The sequence below is a fragment of the Aulonocara stuartgranti genome (assembly GCF_965226115.1).
Source record: "Aulonocara stuartgranti genome assembly, chromosome: 5".
NCBI lineage: Eukaryota > Metazoa > Chordata > Actinopteri > Cichliformes > Cichlidae > Aulonocara > Aulonocara stuartgranti.
In genome coordinates, this window is record NC_138943.1 from 10,969,194 (window position 1) to 10,985,568 (window position 16,375).

At 39.7% G+C, this 16,375-nt stretch overlaps 1 protein-coding gene and 1 long non-coding RNA gene across 5 annotated transcripts in view; both read right to left on the minus strand.

Moving 5' to 3' along the window:
* The window catches only part of LOC309707248 (plasma membrane calcium-transporting ATPase 1-like), a 133,484-nt gene extending 125,249 nt beyond the window's left edge, over positions 1-8,235 (minus strand). The window contains exons 1-2 of one of the 4 annotated variants that reach the window (XM_082534456.1): positions 7,534-8,226; positions 7,210-7,324 (exon numbers count right to left, since the gene is read on the minus strand). The gene's annotated coding sequence lies outside the window, so the exon portion shown is untranslated. Of the gene's footprint in view, positions 1-6,135; positions 6,303-7,209 lie in introns of those variants that run through there. The other 3 variants (XM_082534458.1, XM_082534455.1, XM_082534457.1) reach the window with 3 other exon arrangements.
* Positions 8,236-13,733: 5,498 nt separating this feature from the next.
* Positions 13,734-14,947, minus strand: LOC309707504. Its single transcript, XR_014276995.1, has 3 exons — positions 14,751-14,947; positions 14,473-14,607; positions 13,734-13,799 (listed from the first exon to the last, which is right to left on the minus strand). It is a non-coding gene; the product is annotated as an uncharacterized lncRNA (long non-coding RNA).
* Positions 14,948-16,375: the final 1,428 nt, after the last annotated feature.

A 16,375-nucleotide genomic window follows, 5' to 3' on the forward strand; every position in this document is an offset into this window, starting at 1 on the left:
GTCGTCTCTTGTGGTCATCAGGACGACGGTAGCAGCTTGAGACAGATACAGAACACTCGACTGTCTGCAGGTAGGCATGACCGTGTGTCTTCAGTGGGGACGAGGTCGAGGTTGGTGAGATAATAATGATCAGCAGAATTTACAACGTACTTTATTTTTAGACATTTTTATTAACATCACTTCAACTGCATGTAATATAGCTACTTTGTATTGCTTTAGAGCACAACTGGCTCCACCTGTCTGTTACAGAAAGGCAAGAGATATACACCCCCTGCTGCAGTAGCACCCATTACATGGCTCTGTAATACACCGTTATAACCAAGAAATCTATTCAGGAGATTATTTAAATAAGGCTGGGCAACAAAGATCCTAATTTTGAATGTGATCTGCTCTTAAAATGCATCACCAAATAAATAGCAGCGCAGTATGAGGCCTGCTCCATTAAGGGAGAAGAAAAACAATCATAATTACTAGGGGTGCAACGATACAACAATACAAAAGCGAGTTTATTACAGAGAAATGGCTCTTTCCAAAATAAAAGCTATACTATACGCTTCTTCTGGGCTATATTCTCAGCAGCATATAAACATATCAGGTCCCCATAAGGAGAATCACGTGCTAACGGCTGTCTAAATGACTCGGGTAAAGTTTGTAGCATGTGTGCTTGTTGGTTTTGTCTGCTTCCACTTGTCTTTGCACTAGTATGATGTCGGAGTAAATGGGCGATCATATTCGTTGTGTTCCCCACTAGTGCTGTCAGCGTTAATCTCGTTAAAATGACATTAACGCCACAACACGGCAAATCTCCGTTAACAAGTTACCGCGGATCGCCCCGTGCTTGGGGCTGGACGGCGTCAACACGTTAACAAGCTAACTGCGCTACCGCACTAGTTCCCACAAATTGAGCATTGCGTGGCACATCCGACATACTGTTTTACTTTTGTCCATGACGCGCTTACCATCAGGGTCATGCTTCACATGAAAACCAAGATAGTTCCAAACGCCAGATCTGAATGAGAGTGGGGGAGGTTCAATTTCGGGTAGCGTTGAGGTAGTTGCCATGTTGCAACGAGCTTAGCTTCTGTCTTGCTAGCTTGCACTGCGCTCAGTGGATCTGCACTCGACAGTGCAGCCTAGGCGGAGTAGTCGAACGCAGATCCACTGAGCGCTCAACACAGACAACATCGTCAGAAGAAAAGTTGATAAAATAAATAAAAAATGTTGTATTGTTTGATAAATATGTGTACCGAACCGAAAGCACTGTATCGATCGGTTCAATATCGATACGAGTATCGTTGCACCCCTAATAATTACTCTGGTAATTATTGAGATGATGGTTATTTAAAAATAATTATTCTAAGACTTTGAAAAAACTGTACATATTTTTTCTACTTCTTCTTTTAAAATTGGATTTTAATTATATCTTAATTTGTTTTATATAGATTATCTTGTTTTAATAGTCACTGCAAGCCACAACTGTAGCTGAAATAAAAATTAGACGAATGCCTTTATTTTACATGAACTTAGCAAAAGCCTGAACAGCTGTGACATTACTAAGATGACACTTAGTTTGTAAAACAGAAAAAACATGAGGAAAAGGGTTTCAAAGACGCAAAGAAATGGATTTTAATTCTGCCTCAAAAACATCACCATGTTGGATTTTTCTGTATCTCAGAGTTTTCTGTGGCGGAAGGACAAAATACTTTATACGCAGGAAAAACCCAGCAAGTCGTATCTGATGTATGCTGATAATGAAATAATGTAATGTACTAAAGAAAAAAGATAAAATGTAAAAACCTTTTGACTGGGGTGAGATGCTGCATCAGCTAATTCAATAGAAATCTCTTTTCTTGAGCAGAGTTTTTGGTCATTAAAAACTTTTCCACTATAAATAACTGTTCCTGCACCATAGGTTTGCCTTCTTGTGGGTCCCAATTCCCAGGAGAAGAGAGGGAGTTTGGTGTTATGTGGATTGAGTGATGGTCAGCCTAACGGTGCAATCTTCAGGTACAAAAAGTGAAGACAGATCATTTTATTTTCTTGGCCAGTCCTGCAGGTAAGATCTGTGTGTGGGAAGCACTAAAGTAAATCCATGACACGTCAGTATCATCAGATACTGAAATCATAGTCAGAACAGTTTCAGCCAAGTGCTTTACAACCAATCTGCCACTACAATAAAGGCAACAGTCCAATTTACACATAAAACTGCCACTGGACTTACCAGAACAGGTTGCCTGTCTCTCACATACCTGACACATTTCTAAAATTATCGTAAAATTATGAAAACGAGGTTCATTTGTTTCCCAATTAACTGATGAGTATAGATAATGTGAGAAAACAGTGAAAATGTCCATCACAGTTTAATCACAGCCTGGGGTGATTTGTCTAGCCTGCAGCTTGACACCCAAAGCAGTTTAGAGTGATATAAGCGATCAATCAACTAATCTGTTCAGTTCTAGTTCGATCAGATGTAGGCCACCTTGCCTGAAACAGCGCCCATTTAACCTCATAATTTATTTATCCAAAAATACAGCGTTAACCTTCAGCGGCAAAAATCAGTGATGCTGCTGTTAAGGTTTAGCAACAAATAACATCAAGATGCACCAACATAGGTGTGGCAGGACCACTTCATTTGAACCACTTAATGAGAAATCTAAATAATCCTGTAAACTGTACGAGATGGTCTAATACGACCATTGTTATACATGGAAATAGCATTGATCTATCCAGTGAAGACATTCAATGAACATGTTTTGTTAGTTAGTCAACTAATTCACTGACTTGCAACTAATTTGATTACCAAATGACTGTAAAAAGGTACCCGCATAACATCTACTCCATAGATATAGAGTAGTATTACCAGATGGCCATTTTTAAAAATATCATCATTACTTTTAAGCCACTTATGTATAACTAGGCGTGAATCCTGTCTCATCTGTTGTATGGTGAATTGAAGGGGTCCTTATAGACCCTATGATGTGAACACAGGGGTGTCCTTAGGAGTTTTTCCTGGCATTCTTATGCTCATCTTGAATTATAACGTTTTCTGTCACATTTTCTTCTACTCAATTAAGATTAATATAAAACAATTCTTTCATCGACTTCCCAAAACATTTTGACATTGAATAACCATTGGCTGTCCATCTTTTCTTGATGTCTAGTCTTGAAAACACGCCATAAATCCGACTCAAACTCTTGACCTCTCTCTTGACCATTCATCCATTTTCTTCTGCTTATCCAATTCAGGGTTGCGGGGAGGGCTAGAGTCCATCACAAGAAAGGCAAGAAGATGGGTACTTCCTGGACCCTGCCTCCAGGCTGACACAGAGACAGACAACTATTCATGCTACCATTCATTTAACACCTACAAACAATTTAGAATCACCAGTTTACCACCAGCTTAGCTTTTTGACCATGTTTGCTGGGTTTCCAACAGGGATGTCCAGATGATGTTGATAAGATAACACGCAAGAGATGGCAAAATTTTGTCTTCAACTTTCATTCTGGAACCACATATCAACCAAGACACCAACATAAAACAGTGGTTTAACATAAACTTTACTTTGCTGTAACGTCTAACAAAGACACCCAGGCAAGAAAAAGTAAGCCTAGCAGATATGTCTGTGAAGGTTCTCAGTCATCCAGGTCATTGTAGTCAAAGGAGCTTGCAAAGAAAGGCGTCTGGACTTCTTTAAATTACTTGAAGACGTTTCCCCTCTCATCCGAGAAGCTTCTTCAGTTCTAAGGTCAAATGGTGGAGAGTCCCAGATATAAACCTAGTGGGAGTAACCCCCCACAGAGGGACAAAAGGACCCCCTGATGATCCTCTAATCGCCTGAGCCAAGGTGTGAAACTGGGTGTGGGTCCCAATCAGCCAGAGAGAAGGAACACACACATGTAAAGGAAGCCCTCAAAACATGCTTCTATCCTAAATGGGCGTTCTTAAAGTCAGCAAAGAGGCACAGAAAAGAAGACCAGACACCAGCGAGGGAGGATAAGAAGGACAGACGCAACAACATTGTCATCCCCTATGTAGCTGGTGTATCAGAAAAACACAGGAGAGTTTTCTCCAAGCATGACATCCCGGTGCATTTCAGACCCAGCAACACGCTCAGACAAAAACTGGTTCACCCGAAAGACAAAACGCCAAAACACAGACTTAACAATGTGGTGTATGCGGTACAGTGCAGCAAGGAATGCTCAGACCTCTACATTGGAGAGACCAAACAGCCACTTCACAAGCGCATGGCACAACACAGAAGAGCCACCTCCACAGGACAAGACTCAGCAGTCCATCTGCATCTTAAGGATAAAGGACACTCTTTCTAGGATGCCAATGTTCACATTTTGGACAGAGAGGACAGATGGTTTGAAAGAGGAGTGAAAGAAGCCATCTATGTCCACTGTGAGCGACCATCTTTGAACAGAGGCGGTGGTTTACGACACCAACTCTCTTCCATCTATAATCCAGTTTTGAGATCCCTTCCCAGACGCCTTAACGCCCACTCACATCCTGGGCCATCTGATCTCAGGAATTCGCATGATAAGGTGGGGCCAGGTTTCACAATGAACTCACCCGAAACTCCGGCTGATTGGGACCCACACCCAGTTTCACACCTTGGCTCAGGCGATTAGAGGATCATTAGGGGGTCCTATTGTCCCTCTGTGGGGGGTTACTCCCACTAGGTATATATCTGGGACTCTCCACCATTTGACCTTAGAACTGAAGAAGCTTCTCAGATGAGAGGTGAAACGTCTTCAAGTAATTTAAAGAAGTCCAGACGCCTTTCTTTGCAAGCTCCTTTGACTAAGCCTAGCAGACAGTAAATGTTTGTCTCCAACATTGGCACAACCTTTATTTTGGAGCCATGCTTGATCCAAGGCTAGATGTTGACTAGAAAAGACAGCCAGTAGGCAGTTTGGCAGTGTCAAAAGGTCAGGAGTTTGAGTTTCCCTCATAGTATTTTTTTTTTTTAATTTGTTATGTTGTTGTAGTCCATAAATAAAAGGATAATATACAACAGTTCCTTATCAGAGACTTAATTTGTTAGAAAGTCCAACCAGAACATCTAGGTGATAAGGAGGTACGTCCAACAGACGACCCTTGCTCAACTGTCATTTTCAAAACCTTGTTTAAACAAAAGCGAGACCTTAAAAAAGTGGCTCAATGCATTTGCCTGACAAGAAAATGATCCCTTCTCTAGCCCTAGGGGGGAGACACAAAACCTTTCAAGGTTGCCAGGAAGAGCATCTGGTGTCAAAATATGCCAAACCAAATAGGCAGTGCTACCTGCTGTGCTTGTGAATGGAGGACTAGTTAAAATCTTTAACCAGAATTGAGAGACAACGGTTATTCAAATTTGAAATGTTTGCTTGGTGTTATCATAATGGTTGGAAGCCACATAGTCAGATTTCATTCCAAACCTAGATAAACTGTACAGACTTCGGTGGAATACAAAAAACTAGCCATTTTCCCTTTAGAATCAAGCAAACAGCAAAGTCATTGCTGTCATACTTATAATTCAACCCTTTTCAGCAAAGAGTCTTCAAAGTTTCCCTTTCTACTAATTTCATTTTGCAAAAACCCTCTATGTTCCGATAATTTGCAGCAGCAGAAATCAGAAGGAGCAATGCCCTCTTTTGGAGGTCACAAGCTGAGGAGGAGTCACCTCATGAGCCAAGATGCGGGATCCCCCCTCCTTTCTAACGCAATAAGGCAGGACACACCCAGCTACAGAGGGGAGGAGGAGGAGAAGGTGGAGATGGATGAAATGAGAAGAGAGGAAAAAGAAGCAGAACTGCTGCTGCTCCTCCTCCTCATCCGCCCAAATAAGCCGATGACGTAAGGATGGTCCTTCCTTAATTAAAATAAAGCGCAGTCGGTAACGATTTTTCCACCCTTGTTCAATACCGGCAGCCTTGAAAACGCAGAAGTAGTATTTACAGTGCGAGTGCTAAATATGGGGGAACCACTCCAACAAGCTTAACAAGCTCATCCTGAAGGCGCCACATTCGTGTCAACAGTGTGAGGACACCACAGTGATACAGAAATATACACAATTAATATCACAACAGGGACAAACAACCGCAGCAACCAACGCTCGCTGCTCAGAGAGCTGTTTTTAACCAACTTACCACAGGTCCTGTGTTTTTTCTGATGGTAAAAGGCGCCTTTTCCGGTTACCACTGGAAATATCACTCGGAAAGCAACACACTCAAGCCAGAGACTGTTAACAAATTGTTTCCAGGCGCCCGGAGACATCCGCGGGCGGTCTGATTCCTGCCTCGCAGCCAATGCACCAGCAGATACGTGCCTCGCTGTCGCCCGGGGAGACCTGGCACCAGAGCGCCATTAAGAATCTGCTCTTTTTGATCTACATCTCCTTGTTGGGTTTGTGAAAACGCAATTTTGTAGCCATTAATAACAATTTACAGACCTTTTAGAAACAACCCTTCAATTCGGCATACCCCAATGACACGTAAAAATGTAATATTCAGAATAAAATAACAACTTTTACCAGCAGGCTCCTTACTTTGGCAGGCGGCAAACTAACTAGCAGTGCGTATCCAGTTCAAAAGTTGTTTTTTTCACCAAAAGTGAGTCATCGTCTGTAAATTTTACAGGTGTCTGATTAGAAACTATTGCACAATATCACAGTGTATGCTTTATGGGTATTTTAGTTTGTCGAAAAGCGTTTTAAGTTGGATTTTAAAGTCCGCATTATGAATGAAGACCCGACTGCGTTGACTGCAGGGAGGGAACGGCACGTATCGGGGCTGTAACCTAGCTAACAGCCGGGACGTTTGGCGAGGTGAAAGAGACAGAAACCGTAACTCGGGGTTTCTGAGAGACACTGTTGCTATTAGGGAGGAAAATACGCCAAGATGCGTATTAAAGTGCGTCGGACTGGGATAATTGTGCGTTCACACCTGTGGAAAATCCCAAAAATCTCCCTGTAGTTGCTAATAATTGGGTGTCAAGGTAAAGAAACGGCAGTTATGAACGTTACCCGGATGCTGAGCAGTGCGGACAACTTGGGGGGGGCACGACAGACCCCTTAAAACACAGCAAAATGTCACTTTCACGGTCTCCGACAGACTAAGCGAGCCTTTCTTGGCTTTCAGCCACAAGTGAATTGAAAGATTGTACAGACTCGTGGTGAGTTAAGTTTAATTAAGAAGCAAAAAAACACTGAGATTAGACGTTACCTCCACTCCGTGGATCTTCGTCCAAATCACGTCCTGTGGCTGAGTCGGAACGGTTGGGAAGCGTCTTTAGTTTAGAGGGGTTTGTCCATTTCCCAGCAGAGCTCCAACTTGAAAACTGCAGTGGCGAAAAAAATGACTGACAGGCCGGGTGGTGGTTGGTGGATAAAACCTTGAACCGTTCCTGACGTTTAAACCGTTTTTAAATACATCAGTAGGGGCACCAGCTCTGTTCCTGCAGTGGTGGCGGCAGCCCCGAGCAAGGAAAACAAACCAGATCCAGATTCAGTCAGAAACGAATCCTTTAAAAGGAGAAGATAAACTCACCCTCTCTCCCTCTCTTTTTCTCTCGCTCACTCACTCTCTCCCTCTCCTGGAATAAAAGCAGAGGAGGGAAAAGGCTCTGTTAACAAAGAGCAGATCCAGAAAATGAGGACTGGTGGTGTGTTTGTGTTGCTTAGCGGTGGGTGGAACTGGAGGGGGGGTCCGGCACACTCAACCAGACCAGAGGAAACACCAAAAGTCCGGATCAGATCTTTTCCTGCCAAGCTGGGAAACTGAAAGAGAAGGAGGTGAGCTTGTGGTGGCGAGCAGGGGGGAGGGACCAGACCGGGATTGCCCTGTTTTTAAGGTGGATCTATGAATTAATTAGGTAACAAGGCAGAAACAGAGCCCTGCTCTCGAGAACAGCCCCGGGCCACAGATGCAGTCTGGAAACTCAAGGGGGGGGGGAGAAAAAAAATCCAGATCTGGATCTATCCCGGAGCGATGTATGGAGTCTCTTTTCAGCCAAACAAATCGTTTAGAGATAGTACGTTTAGAAAAACTGTTGTCAGACTAATTTTGAGATAAAGCTTTTTAAAGACTAAAGCCATAGTTACTTCACGTTTTCAGAAAACCCTGCCCTGATTCAAGAAAAAGTCAAATTTTTTACCAAAAAGTCTATTTTGGTAATAAATAAATAAATATATAAATAAAAATAAAAAATTGTTACTAAACAGTAATAATTTGAATCAAAAAATAATAAAGCCAAAATAAGATTTTTTTCCCCTTTTTTTAGAAGAAGTATAGTTTGAGGCAAAATCCACAACAAAAGTCATATTAAATAATCACTATACTGGTGTGCATTTGAAGCCATCATATCAATTCCAAAATAATTCAAGGCTAAAGTTTCAGGATAAACTCAGAATATTTTTAAGTTTCTTCATGAATTACCCCCCTTTACCTCTTTTTTTGTATTCGCTTATTTTGTCACAAAGGTTGGGGGGAAATTAATGGAAAACACCAGTTGTAATGTAAAACTTTTTTTTCTTTTTTGAAAATTCTAGATTAAATCTGAGATCTTATTATTAATTAATAAAATTGTAATCTTTTTACTTTAAAAAGTGTTTTAAAGGTAAAGTACAATTCAAAGATGAAAATCATATTTTTTTAATATAAAATTATAAAAGTGATTGATATAATCTGATAAAATTTATCATTTACCCATTATGCCTACCAACTGACTGGCAGCCTGTCCAGAGTGTATCCAGCCTCTTCCTCAGTGACAGCTGGGAGAGGCTCCAGCCCTCCTGTGATGTTAAACTGGATGTTTTCTGTATTTTCTTTAGTTAGGCATTGAATAGTATTTGCCATTTACCATTTATGGAAATATTTAAAAACTTATTTAAGTGTTTCTTCTTCAATCACCTTTTCCACATTGCATTTAATCATTATTTATTATTAATCTCTGGCTATCTTCCACAGCTAGTCTTTATCCTGTCCATCCTGTCACTCTCAATCAGTGTTTCCCAACCTTTTGGAGCTATTTCACGTTAGAAAAATCACACGGCACACCACCAAACAAAAATGTCACAAAAAGCATATTGATAATTTTTCCCCATGCACCAGGTATAGTGAAATTGACTCGGTTTGTCCACAACAGAAATGGGCAGTAGTGCATTACAAGTAACACGTTACTGTAATCCGATTACTTTTTCAAGTAATGAGTAATGTAAGGGATTACTATTGTAAAAAAAGACATTAGATTACTTTTACTTTCCTGTAAGCACGCTGTGTTACTGCGTTACTAAACTGTCATGATTTTGTTTGTGAGAGTGTCTCATGACAATGACGTTAAAAAAAATTATAATATTAAAACTAATAAAACAATTTTTAGAAAAAGGCTTTCCATTTGATTCAATTTTATATGATGGATTATGCATAAAAAATAGAATTGGCCTGAAAGGTCTATTGCTTTTTTATGTATTCAGGTTGTGTATCATGTTTTTGAAAAGTAACTAATTACTTTTGAAAATAAGTAATCAGTAAAGTAACGGGATTAATTTTTTTCAATAAAGGAAAAACTTTAGTAACTAATTACTTTTTTCAAGTAACTTGACCAACACTGGTCCACAATATATATTTTTTGCTTTCTTCTGACCACTACTCATGCTAGGGCCTTCATCTGGGTCGGAACTTTCTGCAGGACCCAGTTCAGATTGACTACTTTTTCTTTTCAAATATTTATCTATTGCTATTTCATGCTGCGACTTCCAACAGCATGACTAGTATGTAATTTCTTCTTCGTCTTCTTCTGTTTTACGGGCGATTGGCAACCCATTTAATTAGAGCAGGTAGCTGTACTGCCCTCTAGTGGAAGAGAATGTAATTGTTCTGTGCGTTACTCACAATCGCGAGTACTAATCAGGTGGAACCAGATAATCTTCCACAGCACACCTGATCATTTCACACACAGTGGTTGGGAAACTGCATTAGATGACTGCTCTGAGCCTTGTTCTTCTGGAGGTTTCTTCCTGTTTTTTTTTTCTGTTAAAAGGGAGTTTTTCCTTTCCACTCTCACCAAAACACTTGCTCATAGGACATGATCTGATTGTTGAGGTTTTCTGTTTTCTCTTTATTATTATTGTAGGGTTTTAACTTGTAACTTGTAAAGGACATTCTTGAGGAAACTGTTTTTGTGATTTGGTACTATACAAATAAAACTGAAGTGAATTGAACCACAGTTATCAGATTACATCATATTGTGTCCATCTGTTGGACACACCCAAGAGTCTAAACAACTCCACCCTTGTAACCATGATCTAACCACTGTGCTGAAGACAAAGAAGATCCATGGTAAAATACTTTAAAACCTTTCTCAGGACATTTATTTTAACATCAATTAAGTTTCATAACTTTTTCACCCTGACAAGAATAAGCGGAAGAGAATGGATGGATAGAAGTGTTACATTAAGTTCCTGAGTTTTGTTACCTTGTAGTAAATACAAACAATAAGAAAGTGGATGCTGCAACACATTAGCAACCTGTCCACCTCTCAACCCATGACTGTGATAGCCCTCCTGTGACCTTGAACTGGACAGGTTGGTAGATGGATGGTACTTTTTATTATTATGAATATTTTTAAAGTAAAATTAAAGATTAAAACATGACAAAGGTACCTCTTTGGTGAGATGTTTTGGGTATGACCATCTTGGAAGAGGGAGGTCTGGACATCTGTCCCTGAGACCCAGACATAGTACAAGTACAAGATGAATTGGTGAATGAAATAAAAATTTATGGAGAAAAGTTAGAAAAAGCCAATATTATTGAGTAGTAGTTATATTTTTTTTACTCAGATTTATTTGGGGACTTCCAAGAGGAGTCTTGACCCTCTGGTTGGGCACTTCTTTTGATTTATGTTCAGTTAAAAGACATTAAATTTAATCTGTCTTGAATTTAATTGAATCTCCAACAATCAACAAAGGGTCTGCTTGAAATAGCAGTCTACTGAATTGTTCTTGCGTCATCTGTTCCTTTATTATGGGGGTTTGGTTGGGTTTCATTCTCTTTGTTGTGTTTAGTTCTGGGTAAAATCTATTGAAGTTCTTCCCTGAAAATGATTTATTTAAGCCTCCAAGCTCCTGTGCACATCTGTTTAATATGGAGATATGAAAAAAAAAATCAGAGACCACATCATTATAAATCAGAGGTGGAGGTGGATGTTGATGAGATGGTGATTTATTTATTTATTTTACTCGTGCAAATGCAGAACTTGAACAAAGATTCTGAAAAGAAATTTCTCTCTGACTGCCAACTGGCCACTCAATCAGCTCTTCCTCCTACGCTATGCTAATGACAGAGAGGCAGAGAGGTGGTTAAAGCTGCCATTTAACAGCACATTACACTGCCTCACTTTAGATAAAAAACTGACTGCAGATGAAAGAGAGCTGCAGAAATGTTCCAAGTCCTCACCAGTCCCTATCTCATCCTTACTGTGTGCATTTGTGAGACGTTGGTTTTATTAGTCTCAATTTACACTTGAAACACCGTATAACCTTTGCACTACACAGTTTCCTTCCAGTTATTGTTGGAGATATCAATATACTGTATTTTAAAACTCAGCAAATAAGTTGTACATTCAAGTAAGCAATTTTCAAATAGCATATTTACAAGGAAACTGGTTTTTTTTTTTATTTGAATTTTTGAATTTGTCTGACTTATATTTTGTATTGTTTTTTGTTCCATCTCCAAGGCAAAGGATCATTGCAAGTTGTTTGTCTCTTTGTCAGCAAGATTATACGAATGACTGCCAAGCAGATATTTCATCACACTTGGTGGAGAGGGGATTTAAGGAGCATTTTGGTGCAGATCCAGATGAGTTTCTTTTAAATATTTGAATAAAAATGGATTCCATTGGTTAACAGAACATTTGATGTTATGTGCATATTTAAACCATCCATCCATCCAGTTCTTTTAACATTAAATCTTAATAACATAAATTCACAAACGTTTAACTTAGAGGACCCACTTTGTTTTAATTCCAATGGTTAGGGGGTCAAGGGTGGGGTTATAAAGACTTTTGGGTGGGTGGGTCTAATTGACAGGATATGATATAATGTGATTGTTAGTATAGTCAGGAAAAGCACATTGTAAAAAATGGAAAACAGCCTGGTTTTGTTTTTTCCAAGAAGTTTATGAGCATACCATTTAGTAATATTTGACTTCAATACTCTGTGGAAAAATATAGGAAGACATCTAATAATATTATGACATTATGTATTCATTCTAACATAAATAATAAGCTTATTATGTCAATTAGTAATTAGGCATTGATCTTGAATGTTGATTTGGTGGGCTGTAGAAACAAGCTGTAAACTAACACATGCCACATCTTACAGTTTCAGAGATTTCTTTGTGTTTCATGTCAACAAGAATTGAAAAGGCCATTCGCAGCGTTGGTATAACAGGCGTCCAGACTGGAAGCGACTAGCAGCAACTAGTGTCATCTGGCTGACCACAGACAGATGAATGAACTGCTGGTGAGCAGTAGCTATTACAGAGTCTGTTTGAGGCTCAAAAATTCACAAGGAGTCCTCCAACCAGATTCATCACCATTATGTTAAAAATATTATAATGAATTAATAATAATACCAGTTTAATATTTCTTTTATGTTGGCTGAAGTAAAATGACAAAAAAGTAACATGGCATGTCATTTTACAAGGATTCTTTAGAGTGCAATGCATGTACAGTATAATAAAAAAGTAAAAGCAAAATTCTGAACTTAACATTATCAGCATTTGGAGGGGGTGACCTTATCCTTCTATTCTGGTGTTGATGCCAGAAACGATTTGGGGAAAAGATAGCATGATATAGTATAAGACACTCAAAACAGTTAATAGCATCAAATTACAAAGCTTTAACATGGCAGATATGGAATATACAATAAAATCCACACACCACAATGCACATATAGCACAATAATATGCACCAGTAATGGATGCCAATGTACTTAGAATGCATATCCAAATTTCTTTATATCAGAATTTTTTATCTTAGCATTAACAGTTTGACAGTTAGCTCAGTCGATCCGCTTTTATCATTTTACTTTAATAAAGTCCAAAATTACAATAAGTTCTCTTATATTATTGTTTATTGGCAGCTGTCATTATTCTTCCCCATCTGTTCATCCATTCATGTTCTTGCACTGATGCAATCCAGTCCGTGTTTGTGCTTTGCATCCATACAGTTAATAGATGCTTACTTCATTTGCTAGAATTAGCCAGCACCTTAACACTCCACCCTTTCATCTTTTCAGCATGGTCAAAATAGATAACTGGCAGGAGCAACAGTTTAGTTTATTTACAACATATGGTGTCCCTCAGATCTCTTAGGATGTTTCAGTGAACTGTCTTTGCACAACCCTGCAAATGTATAAATAAATAAACAAACAACAACAGGGTTGCTCCTGGTCACTCCCCTGAGCTGATCTGCCACCACCTGGATGGGGGCGGGGATTCTGGAGGCATCCCTGTTTTTGGCATGGTCACTCTGGACTCTTTTGCTGAAAAACACTATTTAGGTTTGGGAAGAGAACTTTAATGACCACGGCTGATTCTCAGTACTAAAGTCGAGTCAATTTGTCATAGAAGTTGCTCCATAGTGAAAGTGAAGTGGTTCCAAAGTATAGCAGCAAGGAGCTCTGGATAGGAATAGCACCTACCTCGTACCTTTAGAGTTGAGAGCTAAATACATGTGCTTATAGGACTGGAAATCCATCATTTAGTGAATTTCTTTGCTGATCTCTGTTGGTATGGTCTGGATCGTTATGTCACTGCAACAAAACAATGCTATCAGATTATGCTCTACATTTATGTATCAGTGGGCCAATAAAGACCCCCTCCTCTTAAGATACTGTGGTGTTGAAGATAGATATTTTCATGTTGCCCAAACTCAGAAGTGTCTTCTTGTTGTAACTGCAGTACAAGTTACTGAGCTTTGTGTCAGGACGCAGAGTTCATGGTGGATGTAGTTGATACAACAGGTCACACCTCAGTTTAGTAAACTCAAAGGGCTTGGAGCGGGTTGTCTCAAAATGTTTTTAAAACTTAAAAAAAAAAGGTGCAGATTTTTATTTAATAAATCTCAATAAGTGATATCAGTGAGTGGAGTGTTTTACTGGAAGTCAAACTGCCACTGATCGTCCTGCTGTTAGCTCTCCATAAATCAAAGCTGGACACTGTTGGTTCAGACTGTTGGAGTGTCATAAAAGGAAAACATACTTGCAAAAGGGGGTAGTATTTTTATTTATTTATTTACTTTTTAAAATGTGGATATGAAATTGAAAGTTTTTGCAGTGAACTTCAGACTTCAGATTCTCCCCATAAATTCAAACATTGTCTGATAATACTGGTGCTCATTACACCTTGTAACATGTCAGTGTTGATGTTAGACCCGACCCCTCAACTATAACTAAAATAGAAATAATGTGCCTTGTCAAGACTTACCTGCTTGATTCATTGCAGTCCTTTACCTCCCCTCTGTACCATACTGTTGTCACAACACACCCGTGATTCTAAGGTCAATATATCCTGCAGTGGCAGGACAGGCGGAAGAAGAACTTTTAATCGGAAGTCCAGCATCTGTAAATACGATAAGTATTAGGCTCTGATTTTTTTGTGTGGTCCATCTATAACGTCAAAAAACAGGTAATCCTGACATTTACTTATCGATTGTAGATAATATTGTTGTAACCTAGCTATGGGTGGGCCACAATCCACTGTACCTCTAGTCCTGTTCCCAAACAAAACACGCGAATCATGAAGAACTCCATACTGGATCAGCGGGGGCCCAGGTTACCAGCAACCACCTCTGGTGCTGTTTGCCAACTGGATGCTGCTGAAAACTGTGCTACTGTTGGCTGAAGACAAAGAGAGAGAGAGATGACATGTAAAGTGCTGGTGTAACAAGGGATGCAGGGTACAAGAGGGTTAAGATGATATTTTAGTGATTAGTTAATAAAAACAAAGTATTAAAACTTGTAGGACAAGTTTGTATCTATTGGTTTTTGGTTCCCCCCCCTTCCTGGTGAACTAGGGCTCAATTTGTCCTCTCACGAACAGTCAGCTTAACTGTGGTTTTGTATCAAAGGGGAGTGAGTTGACAGACCTTTCAGAATCCACAGACCAGCTGCGACTGTCACTCTTACCTGTAGGATGCATTCTGCCACTCACAGTCCGTGGCATACAGACCCAGGTCCACATACATGCACACGGATTCTTTTTCTTTCTCCCTCATAATATTGCATGTTATGGATGTAGTCCTGGTGAGATTTTGAGGGTGTTAGCCTATTTTGAAAGGTCAGTGTTCAGAATCAGAATACTTTATTCACTCCTAAGAAAATTATGTGGTTATAGTTGCTCCAAAACAGTCAGTACCCGACTGAACAAAATCAAATAAGAAATAGCTCTAATATATACAAATAGTTCAATTATAAATATCCAGAATATTACAAAGGTGAAATATACATGATTGACATTTTACTCTAAACTGTAAAACTTGTTATTTGTTATTTTACTGTAGAGCATAAGTAAAAGGGTGTAACTATTGTACTTTGTAGTGTGCATTAGATGGAAGAGTTGTACAGGGTGTGTCGTTCAGTGGTGCATTTGGGTAATCTCAGTCTCTCACTGAACATGCTTCTGTGACTGGCCAGCACCTCATGGAGTGGGTGGGAGGCTTTATCCAGTATTGTCCATATCTCGGACAATATCCGCGTCTCCGACACCTCCTTAAGCCAGTCCAGCTCCATTCCCACAACATTACTGGTCTTGTGGATCAGTTTATTGAGTTTGTTGGCGTCTGCGACCCTCAGCCTGCTGCCCCAGCATGCAACAGCATAGAGGATGGCGCTGGCCACAACAGTAAAAAAATCCTGTGCATTGCACACATGTTAAAAGACTTCACCCGCCTCAGAAAATACAGACAACTCTGGCCCTTCAACAAGGTGCTGTGAACAATCCTCAGAGATTTTTGATCCATATTGACATGATATTGACATATTGACAAGCACAGCTTGATTGTACTGCCTCGCACTCCTCTGGGGAAAGCAAGGCATTATCATGTCAGAAAAGAGACATAATCTCTTCAGCATGTCTTGGTTCTGCTCCAGGGTCTTTTCCCAGTTAAGCATGACCAAGCTGCCTGTAGGCATCATCCTGGTCAGACACCTAAACCATGTCCAGTGGATCCTTTTGTAGCAGTGGGAGCATCCATTCATCTCTGACGTTACATTGTGTTTCTCATTCTCGATGCAGTAATTGCATTGGTGTGGACTACACCGAACACAATTAAGCTGATAAGGTTCTGGAAATTCAGTGTTCTGAAATATAGAGGGATGTTTCAATGGAC